General features: G+C 38.5%; 1 pseudogene; it reads right to left on the reverse strand.

The window, feature by feature from the left end:
- Positions 1-7,615: 7,615 nt before the first annotated feature.
- On the reverse strand, positions 7,616-9,534 carry LOC116546491 (annotated as a pseudogene).
- Between the last annotated feature and the right edge of the window lie 12,930 nt (positions 9,535-22,464).

Consider the following 22,464-nt stretch of genomic DNA (forward strand, 5'->3'; position numbering starts at 1 on the left):
TATTTTGTACTGTAAAATTTTCTTGATGGTTTTATGCTTTCATTAATCACAAATGGACAATCATCATTTTTTTCTTTCTGTTTGGAGTTACACTTACTCCATTCTGTGGGCCTTCCTTTCAGGAAACAGACAATGGGAGGGCACCATCCCTACTGAAATCAGACATTGCTGACTTGTCAATTTTGATGGAAAAAAAGAAATATGCTTATCATATTGTGAATATAAGTATCAATAAGCACATTGCAGATTTGAAACTTTCAGAAGTGTATGGATACAAAATTTACACAATTTTTAAAATAAAATATTCACAAATAATTATTTTTCATACAAAAAATGTTGCTCTTAACATTTTAGTCTAATACTATTTAGCATATTAATTATTAAATATAAAAACTGAATTGTAGTTGCAATTATGCTTAATATTACAAGCGTCTATACCTGTGATGTAGGTATTAACTATACAAAAATATAATAGAAAACGAAATGGACATTTCCAGACTGAGTGTAACAACCAGAAAGGCTCTATATTAGCATTCATGCAATATAATAGAACAAAATAAATTTCATGGTCATTTGCTAAAAGTTAAGTAATGTAAAATGTTGAAAAGTAATCTTGTGTTTTATGATATCTTAATTTTAAATGATTATAAATAATATAAATATACTAAGGTATTTTTAAATTTAAAAGAACAAGGAAGAATGACTAACTTCTTAAGAATTAGTTCAGATGACTTATGAAATATGAAATTTAAGCTAAGAACATAGTAAATTAAACTAAGAAAAATACAATACAATTGCAACTTAAATACAATACTGCAAAATTACCAAGATTCTTTTAAACTTAACACATTTATGCCCTCATAAGAGTCGTAAAACTAATCTTCTTTTTTTGGATATATCTAATATACTTAATTATTATTCATGGGAATGTGAATTATGAGAAGACAACTCTTCAGCTCTTCAATGAAAACATCCTGCCTCATTCTATTACTCACCTGTGTCTTGCTCTTTCACTGTTAATAACACTGACAGATAGCCATTTATACAGAAAAGTCCTAGAGTGAGTCCGCATATGAAGGATGGGGCTCACAATATATCACTAGAAGAAAACAATGTCATCAGCTCATCTTTCTCCAGGGATATAATTTTTATGTCAACTGAAGAAGGAGGACAAGACCTAGACTTGGAACTTATGGAAAAGAATGTCACCAAAGGGAAAAAGGAAATTATCTAATTTTGGAAAACACAATAGGAACAGCTGTGCTCCAAACTTTTTCATATGTCAGCTCATCTACTTGGCCCAGAGGATTCCATGTTCTCAGTACTTGTAAACAATACATGTCTCCCAATAATCCAGCCTTCAAAATGAGCAAAATGCAGTCAAGTTTCCCAATGTGTCCCCACTATTTCAGTGATTCACAGTGTTCTTCAGATGTGTCACTCAGTGGTCTCTAGTGGTCTCTTCTCTTTGTGGAAATCAGCAAACTGTTACTACATAGACAAAGTTTTCCAGAGGATACATATGTAGTCAGAAGAGCAGATACAGGGAGCAAATGCAGATTGCTTCTCACACCCACCCCTCCATTACTTTATCCAGGTGCATTTATTGAGAACAGAAGGATTTCTTTTTTTCAATTACTGTGAGTTTGGGAACTTTTAGTGAGTCTTTGTCTCTGTGCTGTTATCTTAAAAAATGCTTCACATTTCCTATCTCCTTCAGTTTAACAGAAAGGCTAGAAGAGATGGGAGTTGCTTATGTTCCTTCCCTCACATGGAGGGCTCCTGTGGTCTACAGTTGAGTATTTCCCTTCTCCCACATTGAAAGCTAGAAGAGTCTGAAAATTAGTATTTCCCTTACCTCAGCTTGGTTAATCTCTGACAAGGTTAGCAGGTTCGACTCTCTAAAACAATTTTACTGATGGCAGAGCTTGGTAAGCACAGGGTACACAGAGTGATTTTTAAAATGGGTACATTTTCCTTCCCTGTGCCAGAAACACAATGAGATTTTTCTATCTGTATTGTAAGAATCTGGTAAGCCTTCTGAAAACAAAACTCTCAAAAGTAAAAAGGAGGACCTAAGGCTCAGCCCCGTGGAGTTGTTAACTCTTAAACTTGTCCACTCTCAGGCTTCAGTGATTCCTCAATTACAGTGTAGGTTTCCTACCCCAGTACTGATTGTTACTGAAGATTTCCTCTTATGGGTTTCTCTTCTTGAGAGTTATAATTCTCTGTATTTGTATATTTTTCTATACAAGTAGATGGCCGAAGTTTAGCTGATGACCTCATTTTAAAAATTTTGTTTTTAAATAACACATTAAATGTACATATAGATGGGCTACGGTGTGATGTTTTGATATTGTTTTTACACCGTGTATGATCAAATTAAGGCACTTAATATTCATCATCTCATACATTTATTAATTTGTGGTGAGAACATTCAGAATTCTCTCTTCTAGCTGTTTTGAAATATATGATACAAAAATTTTAACCATAGTCACCCTACTGTGCCCTGGAATAGATTCCTCCTACCTAACTGTAACTTTGTGCTCATCAACCAGTCCCTTCTTGCTCCCTCCTCCTTTGCTCCCTCTAGCCTTTAGTAATCACCATTCTACTTGTACTTCCATGAGATTAACTATTTTAATTCCATGTCTTAGTGAACACATGCAGTATTATCTTTTGATATCTAGCTTATTTCACTCAACACAAGCCTTCAGTTCCATTCATGTTGCTGCAAAGAACAGAATCTTATCATTTTTATGACTAGATAATATTTCATTGCGTATATGTGTCACATTTGTAAATTCATTTATCCACTGATAAACACTTAGGTTTATGTCTTAGTAGTTGTAAATACTGCTAGATATGAAAGTGGAGATTTCTCTTCAATATACTGATTACAGTTTTGGGAATATATACCCAGCATTGGAATTGCTGAATCACTTGGGAGTTGTATTGATATTTTTGGGGACACTTTATATATCTTTTCCTAATGGCTGTACTAATTTAAATTTCTACTAACAGTGTATAAATGTTTATCTTCATTCATATTCACACCAGCATTTGTAGTTTTGTTAAAATTGTACCCATTCTAAGTAAGATGTCTCATTGTGTTTATTGTTCATGTTTTTCTGATAGTTGGTGATGTATCTTGTAAAGCTTCCTTTTCAATATGCCTGGATTTTATTTCGTTCTCATGATTAATTTATCTGGCTATGACTTCAGTACAATGTTGAATAGAAGTCATGAAAGTAGGCATCCTTTCCTTGTTCCTGATCTCACAGAAAATACTTATCTATGTATCTATGTATCTATCTATCTATCATCTATTTATCTATTTATTGTTTTTGAGATAGAATCCCACTCTATTGCCCAGGCTGGCATGCAGAGATGTGATCTTGGCTTACTGCAACCTCCACCTTCTGGATTCAAGCAATTCTACTCTCTCAGCCTCCTGAGTAGCTGGGATTACAGGGGCCTGCCACCACGCTCTGCTAATTTTTATATATTTAGCAGCGACGAGGTTTCACCTTGTCGGTCAGGACAAGACTTATATTTTACCACTGTGTATAATGTTATCTGTGGGTTTTTAAATAAAGATTTTTTTCTTGTGTTGAAGTAGTTTTTGTGTTTGTCTAATATTATTAATAATTTTTTTTTCTCTTTTTAAAAATTATAGCTTCAGTTCTGGGATACATGTGCAGAATGTGCAGGTTTGTTACATAGGTATGCATGTGCCACGGTGGTTTGCTGCACACATCAACCCGTTATCTAGGTTTTAAGCCTTGCATGCATTAGTTATTTCTCCTAATGCTGTCCCACCCCTTGTCCCCCAGCCACTGACAGGCCATGGTGTGTGATGTTTCCCTCCCCATTTCCATGTGTTCTCGTTGTTCCACTTCCACTTATGAGTGAGAACATGTGGTGTTTGGTTTTCTGTTTCTGTGTTAGTTTTCTGAGAATAATGGTTTCCACCTTCATTCATATCCCTGCAAAAGACATAAACTCATTTGTCTTTATGGCTGCATCGTATTCCATGGTGTATATGTGCCCCGTTTTCTTTATCTGGTCTGTCAATTGATGGGCATTTGGGTTGATTCCAGCTCTTTGCTATTGTAAATAGTGTTGCAGTAAATATACATGTGCATGTGTCTTTATAGTAGAATGATTTATAATCCTTTGGGTATATACCCAGTAATGGGGTTGCTGGGTCAAATGGTTTTTCTGGTTCTAGATCCTTGAAAAATCTCCACACTGTCTTCCACAATGTTTGAACTAATTTACACTCCCACCAACAGTGTAAGAGCATTTCTATTTCTCCACATCCTCTCCAGCAGCTGTTGTTTCCTGACTTTTCAATGATTGCTATGCTAACTGGTATGAGATGGTATTTCACTGTGATTTTGATTTGCATTTTTCTAATTATTCTAATTACCAGGGATGATGAGCTTGTTTTCATATGTTTGCTGGTCACATAAATATGTTCTTTTGGGGAGTGTCTGGTCATACCCTTTGCCTACTTTTCGATGGGGTTGTTTTGTTTTGTTTGTAGATTTGTTTAAGTTCCTTGTAGATTCTGGATATTAGCCCTTTGTCAGATGGGTAAATTGCAAACATTTTCTCCCATTCTCTAGGTTGCCTGTTCACTCTGATGATAGTTTCTTTTGCCATGTGGAAGCTCTTTGGTTTAATTAGATCCCATTTGTCAAATTTGGCTTTTATTGGAATTGCTTTTGGTGTTTTAGTCATGATGTTTTTGCTCATGCCTATGTCTTAATGGTATTGCCTAGCTTTTCTTCTAGCGTTTTTAGGGTTTTAGGTCTTACTTTTAAGTCTTTAATCTGTCTTGAGTTAATTTGTGTATAAGATGTAAGGATGGGGTCCAGTTTCAGTTCTCTGCATATGGCTAGCCAGTTGTCCCAACACCATTTATTAAATAGGGAATCTTTTCCCATTGCTTGTTTTTGTCAGGTTAAAGATCAGAGGGTGGTAGGTGTGTGGTCTTATTTCTGAGGTCTCTGTTCTCTTCCATTGATCTATATGTCTGTTTTGGTACCAGTGCCATGTTGGTTTGGTTACTGTAGCCTTACAGTATGGTTTGAAGCCAGGTAGTATGATGCCTCCAGCTTTTTTATTTTTGCTTAGTATTGTCTTGGCTACACAGACTCATTTTTGGTTCCATATAAAATTTAAAGTAGTTTTTTTTCTAATTCTGTGAAGAAAGTCAATGGTAGCTTGATGGGAATAGCATTGACTCTATAATTTACTTTGGGCAGTATGGTTATTTTCACGATATTGATTCTTTCTCTCCATGAACGTGAAATGTTTTTTCCATTTGTTTGTGTCCTCTATTATTTCATTGAGCATTATTTTGCAGTTCTCCATGAAGAGGTTCTTCACATCCCTTGTAAGTTTTATTCCTAGGTATTTTATTCTTTTTGTAGCAATTGTGAATAAGTTAATATTACTTTATCTTTTTTATTGTGAGTATTTGATTCTCCTTTTTTTTCCTTTATCAGTCTAGCTAGCAGTCTATTTTGTTAATCTTTTAAAAATACTAGCTCCTGGATTCATTGATTTTTTTTTGAAGGGTTTTTCATGTCTCTATCTCCTTCAGTTCTGCTATGATCTTATTTATGTCTGGTCTTCTGCTAGCCTTTGAATTTGTTTGCTCTTACTTCTCTATTTCTTTTAATTGTGATGTTAAGGTGTTGATTTTAGAATATTCCTACTTTCTCCTGTGGGCATTCAGTGCTATAATTTTTTTCCTTTGCTGTCTCTCAGAGATTCTGGTACATTGTGTCTTTGTTCTCATTGGTTTGAAAAAAACTTATTCATTTCTGCCTTAATTTTGTTATTTAATCCCATAGTCATTCAGAGCAGGTTGTTCAATTTCGATGTAGTGGTGTGGTTTTGAGTGAGTTTCTTATTCCTGATTTCTAATTTGATTGCACAGTGGTCTGAGAGGCTGTTTATTATGATTTCCGTTCTTTTGCATCTGCCGAGGTGCTTTTTACCTCCACATATGTAGTCAATTTTAGAATAAGTGTGATGTGGTGCTGAGAAGAATATATATTCTGTTGATTTAGGGAGGAGAGTTCTGTAGATGTCTATTAGGTCTGCTTGGTCCAGAACTGAGTTCAAGTACTGAATATCCTTGTTAATTTTCTGTCCCATTGTTCTGTTGAATAATGAGAGTGAGGTGTTAAAGTCTCCCATTATGATTGTGTGGGAGTCTAAGACTCTTTGTAGGTCTCTAATAATTTGTTTTATGAATCTGGGTGCTCCTGTATTGGATATATATATATATATATATATATATATATATATATATTGGTGGGATTTGTGTGACTTTTAATTTCTTATTTTACTAATGTCTTATAGTAAGGGGGAGGAGTAAAGATAGGGATGGAGTAAAGGTAAGGAAAAGTATCTTTCAAGTTCCTTGAACAATTGAAGCATGTGCTAGGATAAGAAAGTTCAGTAAAAGCATCATGTTCTTATCACCAGAGCTCTTAAAGGAGATGTGGAAGAGAGATGGGGTAACTCTTCAGCTCTGGCAGAAGTGACTGCTGGACAGAGAACAAATCCTGCATCAGCCTTGGCATAAGTGAAAGACTGGGCAACGAAGATGCTAAACGGTTGGGCAGATGAAGAGCTGACTGTCCAGAATCTACTTCTAGAAAGTGAGTAGGTGCATGCACACCCCTCCTCTGGTCTGAGTGTCTCTTCCTCTCCGCAGGACCCCACCAACTGAGCAGCCACTGGGTAAATGATGGGGAAGTCTTTTAGAAAAGAGAAAGATTTCTTTTTATATTTGCTGGTGGTGTTGATTGACCAGAAGTGGGTTCTTTTACTTTGGAGCAATAACATTGTGTTCTGGTGACAAAATATCCTATACTTAGTACTCATAAAAGGCATAAGAAAGTGAAAGCAAGGCCTCTTTAGGACCTAGACTAGTGGGAAAGGGAATGAGTGGATTCTAAGGGTAAGGGCATCAAAAAGCTAATTCTATATCACCACAAATGAACTGACACATAAATGACACCTTGGCTTTTTCCAGTCATAGAAACACTCACTTCTTCTAGCTTATACTACTAAATCTAAGTTCAGCTTAATCACAGTTTGGAATAATTATTTACTTAGCTTCTAAAACAAAGGTGAAAAACTACGTCCTTAATAGTTTTTTTCTCCTAATTAAATGATTTGTGTAAGCTGAAAGCCTAAAGTCTAGGGATTCTTTTCATTATTTTATTTGTTGGGGGAAACACTTAAAATTCATCACTGCCATTTTTTTAACCTATAGGATTGAAAAAATATGAAATGGGCAGGGATGAGTCATTACACGAATCATAGACATGGTCAACGTTCATCTAATTTTACCCACTGAGCAAAGAGAGCTAACAGGGGTAAGTTCTTTTGAGAAGAAACAAAATGGGTTTAAAAGGGAAGAATACTACACAAGACTAGTTGTTTTCCTGCATGGAAGAAAAGGATATATGGAATTGAGGGAGGTGGAAAGTGTCCCTAAACAAACACCTATTATTTGTGAAACAGTTCTATCAGAGTGAAATTGGGTGTGGACCATTAGTTTATCTTTGGCAGTGATCTTGTGTTTTAGGTATCTAGAGTAAGATTATTTAGCTGGATAATGGCTGAGTAGTGTGAATAATTTCAGTTCACAGCAAATGACGATGATCACAGATTTAGCACCTTAGTTTGGACTTTCTCTGCACCTGAATCATCCATCACTGTGATGCGTGAGCTGAAGGTCAGAAAGCTGTATTCTTAGATAATTCATCTGTGATTGTTCTAGGACTGCAGTTTACTTCAATCTAAGGAGTGGTTTTCTTATTAGAGAATGTTAAGTATTCAATACTAAATATGAGACTGAAGCCTTGAAGACATTTCACATTGGTGTGGCAGGTGTTATGTTTCAGGAACAGGCTGTTTAACAAGTCAAATGCATATCATTCTCTCTTAAGCATTAGCTCTTTCAAAGCAATGGAATTATATTTTTTGGCTTGAAATGGTGGTTTCTTCTATATTTGATTTCTCAGTTTTCTTAGTGGATATTACTGTCTCCTCTAATATTTCTTCAAAACTTTCCCCTATCTCGGCGGTTTTCTTAGAGGCTACCTTAGATGCCTCCTCCTCCTCTTCCTCTTTCTTAAGTGATAGCCCAGTGGATGAGACTTTGGAGGTTGTAGAACTGAGGATTCTAGATGGGAGCAGATAACTTGGACTGGGAAGTGGATTCAGCCCCGGAAATGCTTAACCCACTGGTGCTAAAACTTGTCTCTTCGCCTTCCAGCAGTTTCCTGTAAGCTGCTATCTCAATGTCAAGAGCCATTTTGACATTGATCAAGTCCTGGTATTCCCGAAGATGGCGTGCCATCTTACTCTTTGTGTTCCTCAGATCATTCTCCTGCTGCCCAATGCATCCTGGTAGCCAGCCACCTCGGCATTGTGACGCTCCTCCAGTTCCAGGATCTGCCCCTCCAGGGACTCTTTGGCCCCGCGCAGGCCCTCGATCTTGATGGTGTGCGCCTGCAGCTGGCGCCGGTACTCGTGGATCTCCTCACGGCTGGCTCTGATGGCCTCGGTGCTGCGCGCCGCCTGCTCCTTCATGTTGGCGAATTTGGACTTGTACCATTCCTCCGCGGACTGCAGGTTCTTAGCAGCCAGGGGCTCATGTTGGGCGAGGATCTCCCTCAGCGCCGAGCTCAGGTCTGGTTTAGCCACAGCCACGTCCACCTCGGCCGCGGCCTGTGAGGACGCCTGCAGCGTGGCCAGCAGCTCGGCTGCCTCCTCGTCTTGCACCTGGCGCACGAAGGCCAGCTCGTCCAGCAGCGACTCCACCTTCTTCTCCAGGTCCAGGCGGGCCAGCGTGGCGCCATCGACGTCGCGCTGCTGCGCCTTCAGGGCACTCTCAGCACCTTCGCGTCCGCCGCTCTTCTCGCAGCCCGCCCGGAGCCGCTGCACCTCCTAGGCCAGCCCGTCGCGCTCCAGCAGGGCCTGCGCAGGCGCCGAGCTCGCCTCCTACAGCTGCGCGCGCAGGTCGCTCAGCTAGCGCTGGAAGAGCTCGCCTACGCGCGACGGCTCGGTGTGGCGCTGCCCCAGCGCCGCCAGCTCGGCCTCCAGCGCGCGGTTCTGCGTCTCCAGCTGATGCACCTTCTCGATGAACACCGCGAAGCGGTGGGTGAGTCCCTGCAGCTGCTCCTTCTCCGTGGTGCGGTTGATCTTGTACTCGTTGGTGCGAGCCGCCGCCTGGCTCGGGTCCAGCCCGTCGGATGCCGGTGGCCGGCGATAGGCCAGGCCGAGGCTGAGCGACTAGACAGAGGAGCAGGCGGTCGAGGAGGCCACATTGCAGCGGGACAGGGACGGCGAGCGGAAGCCGCCGGCCCCGGAGAGGCACGCGGACAGGCGGGAGCCGTCCCCGAACACCTTGCGGTAGGAGTTGGAGGAGCACAGGTAGTGCTCCGAGCCGAAGCTCATGGTGCGGGGATCCGGGCCGGGCGTGCGGCTTTGGCTGGAGATACGGAAGAAAGAAGAGGTGCGGCAGGCAGGACCGGATGCATATATGTTTAGCTTAGTTAGCTCTTCTAGTTTCACTGATCTGTTTAGCATTATGTAATTCCCTTCTTTGTCCTATTTTATCTTCGTTGGTTTAAAGTCTGTTTTATCAGAGATTAGGTTTGCAATTCCTGCTTGTTTTGTTTTGTTTTCCATTCGCTTGATAGCTATTTGTCCATCCCTTTATTTTGAGCCTATGTGTGTCTTTGCACGTGAGATGGGTCTCCGGAATGCAGCACACATATGGGTATTAACTCTATCCAGTTTGCCAGTCTGTGCCTTTAGTTGAGCCATTTAGCCTATATACATTTAAAGTTAATACTGTTATGTGTGAATTTGATCCCATTATGATGCTGGCTGGCTATTTTGCACATTAGTTGGTGCAATTTCTTCATAGTGTTTTGGCCTTTATATTGTGGTATGTTTCTGCAGTGGCTGGTACTGGTTTTTCCTTTCCATATTTAGTGCTTCCCTCAGAAGCTCTTGTAAGGCAGGCCGGGTGGTGACAAAATTCCTCAACATTTCCTTGTCTGTAAAGGATTTTATTTCTCCTTCCCTTATGAAGTTTAGCTTGGCTGGATATTAAATTCTGGGTTGAAAATTCTTTTCTATAGGGATGTTGAACATTGTCCCCTAATGTCGTCTGGCATGTAGGGTTTCTGCAGAGAGATCCACTGTTAGACAGATGGGTTTCCTTTTGTAGGTAACCTGACCTTGCTCTCTGGCTGCACTTAACAATTTTTTTCTTTGTTTCAACCTTAGTGAATCTGACAATTGTGTGTCTTGGAGTTTCTCTTCTCAAGGAGTATCTTAGTGGTGTTCTCTGTATTTTCCTGAATTTGAATGTTGACCTGTCTTGCTAGGTTGGGGAAGTTCTCCTGGATAATATTCTGAAATGTGTTTTCCAACTTTTTCCCATTCTTCATGTCACTTTCAGGTACACTAATCAATCATAGGTTTGGTCTTTTCACATAGTACCATATTTCTTGGAGGTTTTGTTTGTTCCTTTTAATTCTTTTTTCTCTAATCCTATCTTCATGCTTTATTTCATTTAGTTGATCTTCAGTCTCTGATATTCTTTGTTCCACTTGCTTGATTTGACTATTGACACTTGTGTATGCTTTATGAAGTTCTTGTGCTGTTTTTCAGCTCGATCAGGACATTTATGTTCTTTTCTAAATTGGTTATTCTAGTTAGCAGATTCCCTTACCTTTTATCAACGTTCTTGGGTTGATTTAGAACATGCTCCTTTATCTCAGATAAGTTTGTGATTACCCACATTATGAAGCCTACTTTTGTTAACTTGTCAAACTCATTCTCCATCCTATGTTGTTTCCTTGCTGGAGAGGTATTGTGATCTTTGGAAGAAAAGAGGCATTCTGGTTTTTGAGACTGTGAGAATTTTGGCACTGGTTTTTCCTCAATTTCATGGATTTATCTACCTTTCATCTTTATGTTGATGATCTTCAGATGGGTTTTTTGCAAGGGCATCTTTTTTGTTGATGTTAATGTTAATTGCTTTCTGTTTGTTAGATTCCTAACAGTCATGCGTCTCTTCTGCAGGTCTGCTGGAGGTCCACTCCAGACACCGTTTGCCTGGGTATTACCATCAGAGGCTACAGAACAGCAAAGATTGCTGCCTGCTCCTTCCTCTGGAAGCTTCATCCCTAAATGCATAAAATGAGACATTTCCAGCACTTAAAATGCTTTAATATCTTTGTCTAACATTGCCAGACATAATTTTGTACTGTAAAATTGTGTTCATACTTTTATGCTTTCATTGATCACAAATGGACAATCATCATTTTTTTCTTTCTGTTTTGAGTTAAACTTAATTGTCTGGGCCTTCATTTTAGGAAACATAGACAATAAAAGGGCACTATCTCTACTGAAATCAGATGATGTTATGTCAGTTTTCACAAAAAATTGAAATATGCTTATCATACTTGTGAATATAAGTATTAATAAACATTACAAATTTGAAACTTTCAGAGACTGTATGAATACAAAATTCAGATTTTTTTAAATAAAAAGGGAATGTTATGTTTTTCAAATTTTGCAAATGTTTTTTCATACTGAAAAATTTTACTCTTACAAATACAGAGAACACTTAATAAAATTTAGTCTATTAATAAAATATTAAATATTAAAACCAAAATCTAAGTCATGGCAATCATGCTTAATATTACAAGCTCCTATACCTGTAATGTAGACACTGACTATACAAAAATGTATAAAATGACAACAAAATTTCCAGACAGAATATTACAATCAAAGAAGTATTGGCATTAGCATTAATGTAACGTAATATAACAGAATCATTTTTATGATCATTTGATAAAAGTAATGTAATTTTAAATGGTGAAAATAATCTCATGTTTTCTGACATCTTAATTTTAAATTGTCATAAATATTATAAGTATACTAAGGTACTTTTAAATGTAAAAGAACAGAAGAATTACTACATTCCTCAAAATTGGTTTTGATTTCTTGTTGTAAAGTATAAAATTTAATCTAAGAGCATTGTAAATTAAGCTAAGAAAAATAAGAAACAGTAAAACACAATTGCAACTCAAGTAGAATACTACAAAATTGCCAAAATTCTTTTAAATTTAATACATTGATGACCTCATGAGATTCATAAAATTAATCTTTTTATATGGAAATATCTACTGTACTTAATTATTATTCACTGAAATGTGAATTACGAGAAGATAATTCTTCCAGCTCTTCACTAAAAAAACCTGCCTCATTCTATCACTCATCTTAGTCTTGCACTTTCACTGCCAATAATGCTGACAGATAGACATTTACCCAGATAAGTCCTGGAGTGTGTCAACATATGAAGGATGAATCTCCCAAGATATCTTTATAAAAAGAAAATGCCATCAGCTCATCTCCCTCCAGGCCTATAGTTTTTATGTCAGCTTAAGAAGCAGGTCAAGACCAAGACATATTATTACGGAAAAGGAAGTCACCCAAGGGAAAAAGAAAATGATCTAATTGTGGAAAACACAATAGGAACAGCTGTGCTCCTAACTTTTTCATATGTGAGCTCATCTACTTTGGCCCAGTGGATTCCATGTCCTCAGTACTTCTAAACAACCCATGTTTCTCAATAATCCAATCTTCAAAATGAGTTGTTTGCTTTTCTGTTCCTTTGTTAGTCTGCTGGTGATGATGGCTTCCAGTTTTATCCATGTCCATGAAAACGACATTATCTCATTTCTTTATATGGCTACATAGTATTCTATGGTATACACATAGCACATTTTCTTTATCCAGTTTATCACCAATGGGCATTTGGGTTGGTTTCATGTCTTTGCTATTGTAAATAGTCCTGCCTTGAACATACATGTGAATGTGTCATTATAGTAGAAAGATTTATAATCCTTTTGTTATATACCCAGTAATGGAATTGCTGGGTCAAATGTTATTTCTAGTTCTAGAGCCTTGAGGAATCACCACACTGTCTTCCACAATGATTGAACTAATTTACATATCCGCCAACAGTGTAAAAGCATTCCTATTTCTCTACAGCCTCACCAGAATCTATTGATTCCTGACTTTTTAATAATCGCCATTGTGAGTGGTGAGAGATTGGTATTTCATTGTGGTTTTGATTTGCATTTCTCTAATTCAGCGATGTTGAACTTTTTTTCATATGTTTGTTGGCCACATAAATGGCTTCCTCTGAGAAGTGTCAGTTTATATTTTTGGCTCACTTCTTGATGGGTTGTTTGGTTTTATTCTTGTAAATTTGTATATGTTCCTTGCAGATTCTAGAGATTAGATCTTTGTCAGATGAGTAGATTGCAAAAATTTTCTCCCATTCTGTAGGTTGCCTGTTCACTCTGATGATAGTTTCTTTTGCTGTGCAGAAGCTCTTTAGTTTAATTAGATCCTATTTGTCAATTTTGGCTTTTGTTGCAATTGCTTTTGGCGTTTTTGTCATGAAGTGTTTCCCCATGCCTATGTCCTGAATGGTATTGCCTAGGTTTCCTTCTAGTGTTTTTATGGTTTTTAGGTCTCATGTTTAAGTGTTTAATTAATTCATCTTGATTTAGTTTTGTATAAGGAGTAAAGACAGGGTCCAGTTTCAATTTTCTTCATATGGATAGCCTGTTCTGCAAACACCATTTATTAAATAGGGGATCCTTTTCCCATTACTTGTTTTGTCAGGTTTGTAAAAGATCAGATGGCTGTAGATGTGTGGTGTTATTTCTGAGGTCTCTCTTCTGTTCAATTGATCTATATATCTGTTTTGGTACCAGTACCATGCTGTTTTGGTTATTGTAGCTTGTAGTATAGTTTGAAGTCAAGTGGTATGATGCCTCCAGCTTTCTTCTTTTTTCTCAGGATTGTCTTGGCTATATAGGCCTTTCTTTGGTTCCATATGAAATTTGAGGTAGTTGTTTGCTAAATCTGTGCAGAATGTCAATGGTAATTTGATGGGAATAGCATTGAATCTATAATTTACTTTTTGTAGCGTGGTCATTTTCACAATATTGAATTTTTTTCTATCCATGAGGATGGAATGTTTTTCCACTTGTTCGTGTTCTCTTTTATTTCCTTGAGAAGTGATTAGTACTTCTTTTTGAGAAGATCTTTCACATCTTTCGTTAGCTGTATTCCCAGGTATTTTATTGTCTTTCCTGCAGTTGTGAATGGGAGTTCATTCATGAACTTGCTCTCTGCTTGTCTATTGTTGGTGTATAGAAATGCTTTTGATTTTAGCACATTGATTTTGAATCCTGAGGCTTCACTGAAGTTGCTTATCAGCATAAGAAGTTTTCAGGCTGAGACCATGGGGTTTTCTAAATATAGAATCACTTAACCTGCAAACAGAGATGATTTGACTTCCTCTCTTCCCATTTGAATATACTTTATTTCTTTCTGTTGCCTGATTCCCCTGGCCAGAACTTACAATACTATGTTGAATAGGAGTGGTGAGAGAGGTCATCCTAGTCTTTACTGATTTTCAAAGGGAATACTTTCAGGTTTTGCTCATTCGATAGGATATTGGCTGTGGGTTTGTCATAAATATCTCTTTATTTTGAGATATGTTTTATTAATACCTAGATTATTGAGAGTTTTTAACATGAGTGGAAGTTGAATTTTATCAAAGGCCTTTTCTGCATCTATTGATATAATCATGTGGTTTTGGTCTGTTTCTGTTTATGTGATGGATTACATTTATTGATACGTTTTTTGAACCAGCCTTGCATCCTAGGAATGAAGCTGATTTGATGTGCTGCTGAGGTCGGTTTGCTAGTATTTTATTGAGAATTTTTCATCGATGTTCATCAGGCATATTCGCCTGAAGTTTTCTTTTTTGGGGGGGGGAGGTTTCAGCCAGGTTTTGGTGTCAGGATAATGCTGGCTTCATAAAAGGAGTTACAGAGGAGTCCCTGCTTTTCTATTGTTTGGAATAGTTTCAGAAGGAATGGTACCAGTTCCTCTTTTTACCTCTAGTAGAATTTCACCATAAATTTGCCTAATTCTGGGATTTTTGTGGTTGATAGGCTACTGATTACAGCCTCAATTTCAGAACTTGTTATTGGTCAATTCACATAATTGACTTCTTTCTTTTTTAGTCATGTGAGGGTGTATGTGTCCAGAAATTTATCCATTTCTTCTAGATTTTTTAGCTTATTTGCATAGCAGTGTTTATAGTATTATCCAATGGTAGTTTGTATTTCTATGGAGTCACTGGTGATATCCCGTTGTCATTTTATTTTTTTTGTATTGAATTCTTACCTCTTTTCTTCCTTATTTGTCTAACTAGTGCCCTATTTGTTTTTTCAAAAAACCAGCTCCTGAATTCATTTATTTTTTATAGGGTTTTTCATATCTCTATTTCCTTCAATTCTGCTCTGATCTTAGTTGTTTTTTGTCTTCTGCCAGCTTTTGAATTTCTTTGCTTTTGCTTCTCTAATTCTTATTATTGTGATATTAGGGTGTTGATTTGAGATCTTTCTAACTTTCTGTTGGAGTATTTAGTACTATAAACTTCCCTTTTAACACTGGAAAGCCATTTTTTATAAATTCTCAAATTTTCCATGATCTGCAACTTTAGGTACATAGTAAATATATGTAACCAGATGCTTGACTGAGCTTACTAAGAACCTCTTTCCTGTGACAAGGTGGCATGCCTCTCAAGATGACAATCTCAGGAAGCAGAATGTGAAAAGAACTGTGATCTGTTCTCAGTGGAGACCCACCCAACTATCCCTCAACTGCACACATTGATCTTAATGTGCATCTTTCTAGAAGGGAGCTGTAACCAGCATAGCACTGAGTCTTGCTCAAGGCCTGCTGTAACTACTACCTGGCTACCACTTATATTCACTCAAGGCTCTATAATTTACAGGTTGTGAAACCAGCCAGGTTTGTGTCACTCTTTAAGGGAGTGAGTTTTCCCATGTTCAACTGAATCCAGGGATCCTATCTGAGGGCCAGGGATTGGAGTTAAAAAACTTATAAATTTACCTGATGGTTAATTCTACTGTGGCTAAGCTGGCATGCAAACCACAAGATAAACCACTCTTTGACCTTTTTTCTATAGGCAGCAGAGTTTCTCTTTGTGGCCACCACCACCACTACCCCAGGTAAGTATCTGCTAAGTCACTGCCAATGTTTACTTAAAGCCTAAGAGCTCTTCAGTTAAATGGTTGTGAAACCTGCCTGGCATAGGACTCACCATTCAGGTCAGTGAGCTTCCATCTAGCCCAGGGCCAGTCTATAAATGCTGTCTAAGAGCCTAGGCCTGGACTTGACAACCCATGAGCCCACTTGATTCTCTACCCCATTGTAGCTAAAGTCCCACCTAAGGTGCCAGACAACAGACCTTTGCTTTTTCTTCTTCTTTGCTCAATCAGAAAGTCTTTCACCATAGCCACCACAGCTGGGAATGTGTTGGCTCACAGCTGAAGCCAGCATATCACATAATCTAGGTCCATGGTATACTACCTGGGTATTGCTGTTGGTTATTCAGGGATTAAGTGTTCTGTACTCAACAGGTGATGAATCTTGCCAAAACTAAGTCCTTCTGTTGAAGGCCTGAAGGCAGTGGGTTTCCTTCTGTACTAAAGGGTTTCTAGAAATGTCATCCATGAGCTAGAGGGTGGAATGGGAGCCTCCCAACTCTGCCTACTGTCCTAACCAACTGTGGATGAGCTGGTATCCAAGATGCAGGATGATGTCTTCTTTACTCCTCAATCTCCTCTACTCAACCAGAAGGAAAGAATCACTGTTGTTATTGCCAGCTAAGCTGGCTGAGTTTGGGGGACAGATAGCAGAAGTCCTCCCTTAGCCAACCTGTCTGGTGTCTCCCTAGTTGATATGCCACCCTAATCCACTGGCTCTTAGACCAACCCAGCACTAGGAGTTGTCTAGGAATTGCAATACTTGTGTCCTAGATAGTCTTTCAAGTTTTCCTAGGACCCCAGAGCACTTTTGTCTGCAGTGGAAAGGCCTACCAAGAAGCACAAGTTCTGACTGCTGGGATAAGGTAATCCCCTCTGGCTAGAACTGGCCCAAATTGACGAGCACTACTGAACCCAACATGGCTTTGGTCTCTGCTGTGACAGGGAAGCACTGAGTTTAATGTAAAGTCTCCCAATTGCTGCATTCTCACTCCTCGCAAATGCAGAGACTCTATGTCAGCACTGCAATACCACTGTCAGAGACTTGGGGGGGGTGTGGTGTTGGTGATTCAAGACTGTTTCTCCTACCTACCCTCTTCAGTGCCTCTTTCAGCAATATAAAGTTAAAACAAGATACAGAGGGTTTTGGTTTTGGAAGGTGCTTTTTTGTGCATAGTTGTTGAAATTTGGTGTTCCTGTTGGGGGAATGTATGGTGTAGGCTTCTATTCTGTCTTACTCCACCTGGGTGGAGTATTGTGTTTTTATGTCTGTTAGTTTAAACTGGCCCATAATGTTGTTCAAGTTCTCTATTTTCTTGTTGATTTTCTGTTTAGTTGCACTACTCATTTTTTTCTTTACATAAATTGTGAGACAGAAATGCAACTTTATTACATGCATAGATCACATAGTGGTCAAGTCAGGGCTTTTGGATAGCCATCACACAGATAACATACAATATAACCACTAAGTAATTTTTCATCAACCATCATCCTTCTCACCGTGTGGATTCTTTATTATTGAAAGTGAAATATTTACATTTCCTAGTATTATTGTAGAGCCATTCATTTCTTACTTTCATTCTGTCAGTGTTGGCTTCTTATATTTTGTAGCTTTGATGTTCAGTGCACTTCTGTTTATAATTGTTATATGTTCTTGGTGAAATAATCCTTTACATAGGACAACCTTTTTGTCTTTTATGAGTTTCAGACTGAAGTCTTTCTGTTTGGATGTGAGTAGAGCCACCCCATCTTTCTTTTGGGTGTTGTTTGCATGAGATGTATTTTTCCATTCTTTCACTTTGATTCTATATGAGTTTTTGAATCTAAAGTTAGTTTCTTGTAGCCACTGTATAGTTTGATCCTTTTGTAAAATTTATTTTTCCAATTTGGATCCTTTGTTTTGAGAGTTTACTTTATACTTAAAGTAATTGCTAATAGAGAAAAAACTTACATTGTATTATTTCCTGTTATCTTTATGTTTTTGTTTTTTTCAATTTTTCATCCCTGCTTTCCTATTTTGTTTATTTGTTGTGACACGTTTTTATTCTCTTATTCCCTTTTGTGTATACTCTATAAATATTTTGTCATTAGTATAGAAATTGCATACAACATTTTAAAAGTATGAAAATATGTCTTAAATATAAATCAACCTAAATTATGTACAAAACTATAATCTTGTGTGTCACCTCCTCTTTTTATGTATTGATGTCACCAATTGCATGTTTATTTTTGTGTACTTATTAACATACATTCATGATTATCCTTATTCATTGTTTCAAAAATCTCTTTTAAGTAAAAATAGTTAGAAATCAATATTACTATAATGGTTTTAAAAATATTTGTCAAATACTTCCACTAGGGAACTTCTGCCAACGTGGCCTAATAGGAACAGTTCCGGAGCACCGTTTCCAGTGAGAGTGATGCAGAAGGTGAGTGATCTCTGCATTTCCAACCTAGGTACCACGTTCATCTCAATGGGATGGGTTAGACAGTGGGTGTAGCCCCAGGAGGTCAAACCAAAGCAGGCTAGGGTGTTGCCTCACCTGGGAAGTGCAAGGGGCTGAATAACTCCTTTTCCTAGCCAAGGGAAGCCATTAGGGAATTTTCTGGACATTCCAGCACTCTGGTTCAGTTTTCCCATGGTCTCTACAACTTGCACACCAGGAGATTCTTGCCAGCACCTACAACACCTGCATGCTGGATTTCCAGCACAAAACTGGGTAGCTGTTTTGGGTAGCTGTTTTAGCTGGTGCCTGGAATGCCAGTGAGGCAGAATCACTTTTAAAAAGGGGGCTGAAGGCAGGGAGCCAAGTGATCTGGCTCGGCAGGTCCCACCCCGACAAAGACCAGCAAGCTGAGACCCATGGGCTTGAAATCCTCACAGCCAGCACAGCAGTCTGAGCTCCACCTGGGATGGTCAGTTTGGTGAGAGGGAGGGGCGTCTGCTATTACTAAGGCAATTGTAACCTTGCCTGTGTGCCTGAGTAAACAAAATCGCTCGGAAGATTACACAGCAGCTCAGCAAAGCCCACAGCAGTTCAGCAAGGCCTCTGCAGGCAGACTGTGACTAGACGCCCTTCTTCCTTGCAGCACATCTCTGAAAAAAGGCAGCAGCCCATCAGGGACTTATAAATAAAGCCCCAACTTCCCTAAACAGAGCACCTGGGAAAAGGGGCAGTTGTCAGTTTCACTTTAGCAGAAATAAAAAGGGAGCAATAGAGCTCCCAGCACAGCACTTGAGCTCTGACAAGGGAGAGATTGCCTTATCAAGTGGCTGCCTGACCCACATATATCCTAAGAGACATCCCATACAGGAGAGCTCTTGCTGACCTCTGGCAGATACCCTTCTGGGACAAAGCTACCAGAGAAAGAAACAGGCAGCAACCCTTGCAGTTCTGCAGCCCCCGTGGGTGATTCCCAGGCAAGCAGCGTCTGGAGTGGACTGCCAGCAGTCCTGCAGCAGAGAATCCTATTAGATACAAAAATAAGAAATGGAAAGAAATAGCTTCAATATCAACAAAAAGGACGTCTGCTCAGAAACAACATCTGAAAGTCACCAACTTCAAAAACCAAATATAGATAAATCCACGAAGATGGGAAGAAAACAGCACAAAAAGGCAGAAATTGCCAATAAACCAAAATGCCTCTTCTCCTCCAAGGGATCACAACTCCTTACCAGCAAGGGAAGAAAACTGGATGGAGAATGAGTTTGACAAATTAACAGAAGCAGGCTCCAGAAGGTAGATAATAACTAACTTATTCAAACTAAAGAAGCATGTTCTAACTCAATACAAGAAACGAAGAACCTTAAAAAAAGGATTGACAAAATGCTAACTAGAATAACTGGTTTAGAGAAGAACATAAATGACTTGAGGGAGCTACAAAACACAGCACAATAACTTCACAAAGCATACACAAGTTTCAATAGCTGAATTGATCAAGGAGAAAATATACCAGAGATTGAAGATAAACTCAATGAAGTAAAATGAGATTGCAAGATTACAGAAAAAAGAGAAAAGAAATGAAAAAAAACTCCAAAAAATAAGAGATTATGTGAAAAGACCAAATGTGTTTTTGATTGGTGTACCCGAATGTGATAAGGAGAATGAAACCAAGCTGGAAAACACTCTTCAGATATTATCCAGGATAACTTTCCCAATCTAGCAAGTCAGGCCAACATTGAGATTCAGGAAATACAGAGAATACCACAAAGTTAGTCCTCAGGAACGGCAACCCCAAGGCACATAATCGCCAGATTCACCAGGGTTGTAATGAAGGAAAAAGTACTAAGGGCAGCCAGAGAGAAAGGCCAGGTTACCCACAAAGGGAAGCCCATTTGACTCACAGCGGATCTCTCAGCAGAAACCCAACAAGCCAGAAGAGAGTGGGGGCCATATTCAACATCCTTATTGAAAACAACTTCAACCCAGAATTTCATATCAAACCAAACTAAGCTTCATAAGCAAAAGAGAAATAAAATATTTTATGGACAAGCAATTGCTGAGAGATTTCATCAAAACCAGGCCTGACTTACAAGAGCTCCTGAAGGAAGCACTAAACATGGAAAGGAACAACCAGTGCCAGCCACTGGAAAAACATATCAAATTGCAAAGACCATCAACACAGTGAAGAAAGTGCATCAACCAGTGGGCAAAACAACCAGCTAGCATCAAAACGACAGGATCAAATTCACACATAACAATATTAACCTTAAATGTAAATGGGCTAAATGCCCTAATCAAAAGACACAGACTGGAAAACTGGATAAAGAGTCAAGACTCATCAGTCTCCTGTATTCAGGAGATCCATCTCATATGCAAGACACACATAGGCTCAAAATAAAGGGATGGAGGAAGATTTACCAAGCAAATGAAGAGCGAAAAAAGCAGGGGTTGCAATCCTACTCTCTGATAAAACAAGCTTAAAACAAAGAAAGATCAAAAGAGACAAAGAAAGGCATTACATAATGGTAAAGGGATCAGTGCAACAAGAAGAGCTAACTCTCCTAAATATATATGCACCCAATACAGGAGCACCCAGATAAATAAAGCAAATACTTAATGACCTACAAAAAGACTTAGACTTCCACACAATAATAGTAGGAGACTGAAGACTCCACTGTCAATATTAGACAGATTGATGAGACAGAAAATTAAGGATATCCAGGACTTGAACTCAGATCTAGACCAAGCAGACCTAAGAGACATCTACAGAACTCTCCACCCCAAATCCATAGAATATACATTCTTCTCAGCACCACATCTCACTTACTCAAAAATCGACCACATAATTGGAAGTAAATCACTCCTCAGCAAATGCAAAAGAACAGAAATCATAACAAACACTCTCTAAGACCTCAGTGCAATCAAAGTAGAACTCAGGATTAAGAAACACACTCAAAACCGCACAACTACACAGAAACTGAACAACCTGCTACTGAATGAATACTGGACAAACAATGAAATGAAGGCAGAAATAAAGATGTTCTTTAAAACCAATAAGAACAAAGACACAACATACCAGAATCTTTGGGACACATTTAAAGCAATGTCTAGAAAAAAAATTATAGCACTAAATGCCCACATGAGAAGAGAGGAAAGATCTAAATTCAACACCCTAACATCACAATTAAAAGAACTAGGGAGAAAGATCAAACAAATTCAAAAGCAAGCAGAAGACACGCTATAACTAAGATCAGAGCAGAACTGAAGGAGATAGAGACACACACACACAAAAAAACCTTCAAAAAATTAAAAATCTGGGAGCTGTTTTTTTGAAAAAAATATTTAAAAAAATAGACCACTAGCCAGACCAATAAAAAAGAAAAGAGAGATGAATCAAATAGTTGCAATGAAAAATGGTAAAGGGGATGTCACCACTGATCCCACATAAGTAGGAACTACCATGAGAGATTACTACAAATACCTCTATGCATATAAACCAGTAAATTTAGAAGATGTGGTTACATTCTGTGGCATGTACACTCTCCCAAGACAAAAACAGGGAAAAGTTGAATCCCTGAGTAGACCAATAACAAGGTCTGAAATTGAGGCAGCAATTAATAGCCTACCAAACGAAAAAAGTGCAGAACCAGACGAGTTCACAGCTGAAATCAACCGGAGGTATAAAGAGGACCCGGTACCATTTCTTCTGAGATTATTTCAAACAACACAAAAAAAGGGAATCCTTCCGAATTCATTTTATGAGACCAACATCATCCTGATGCCAAAACCTGGCAGAC

This window comes from Sapajus apella, unplaced genomic scaffold (assembly GCF_009761245.1).
Source record: "Sapajus apella isolate SASKATOON/1434 unplaced genomic scaffold, GSC_monkey_1.0 scaffold971, whole genome shotgun sequence".
NCBI lineage: Eukaryota > Metazoa > Chordata > Mammalia > Primates > Cebidae > Sapajus > Sapajus apella.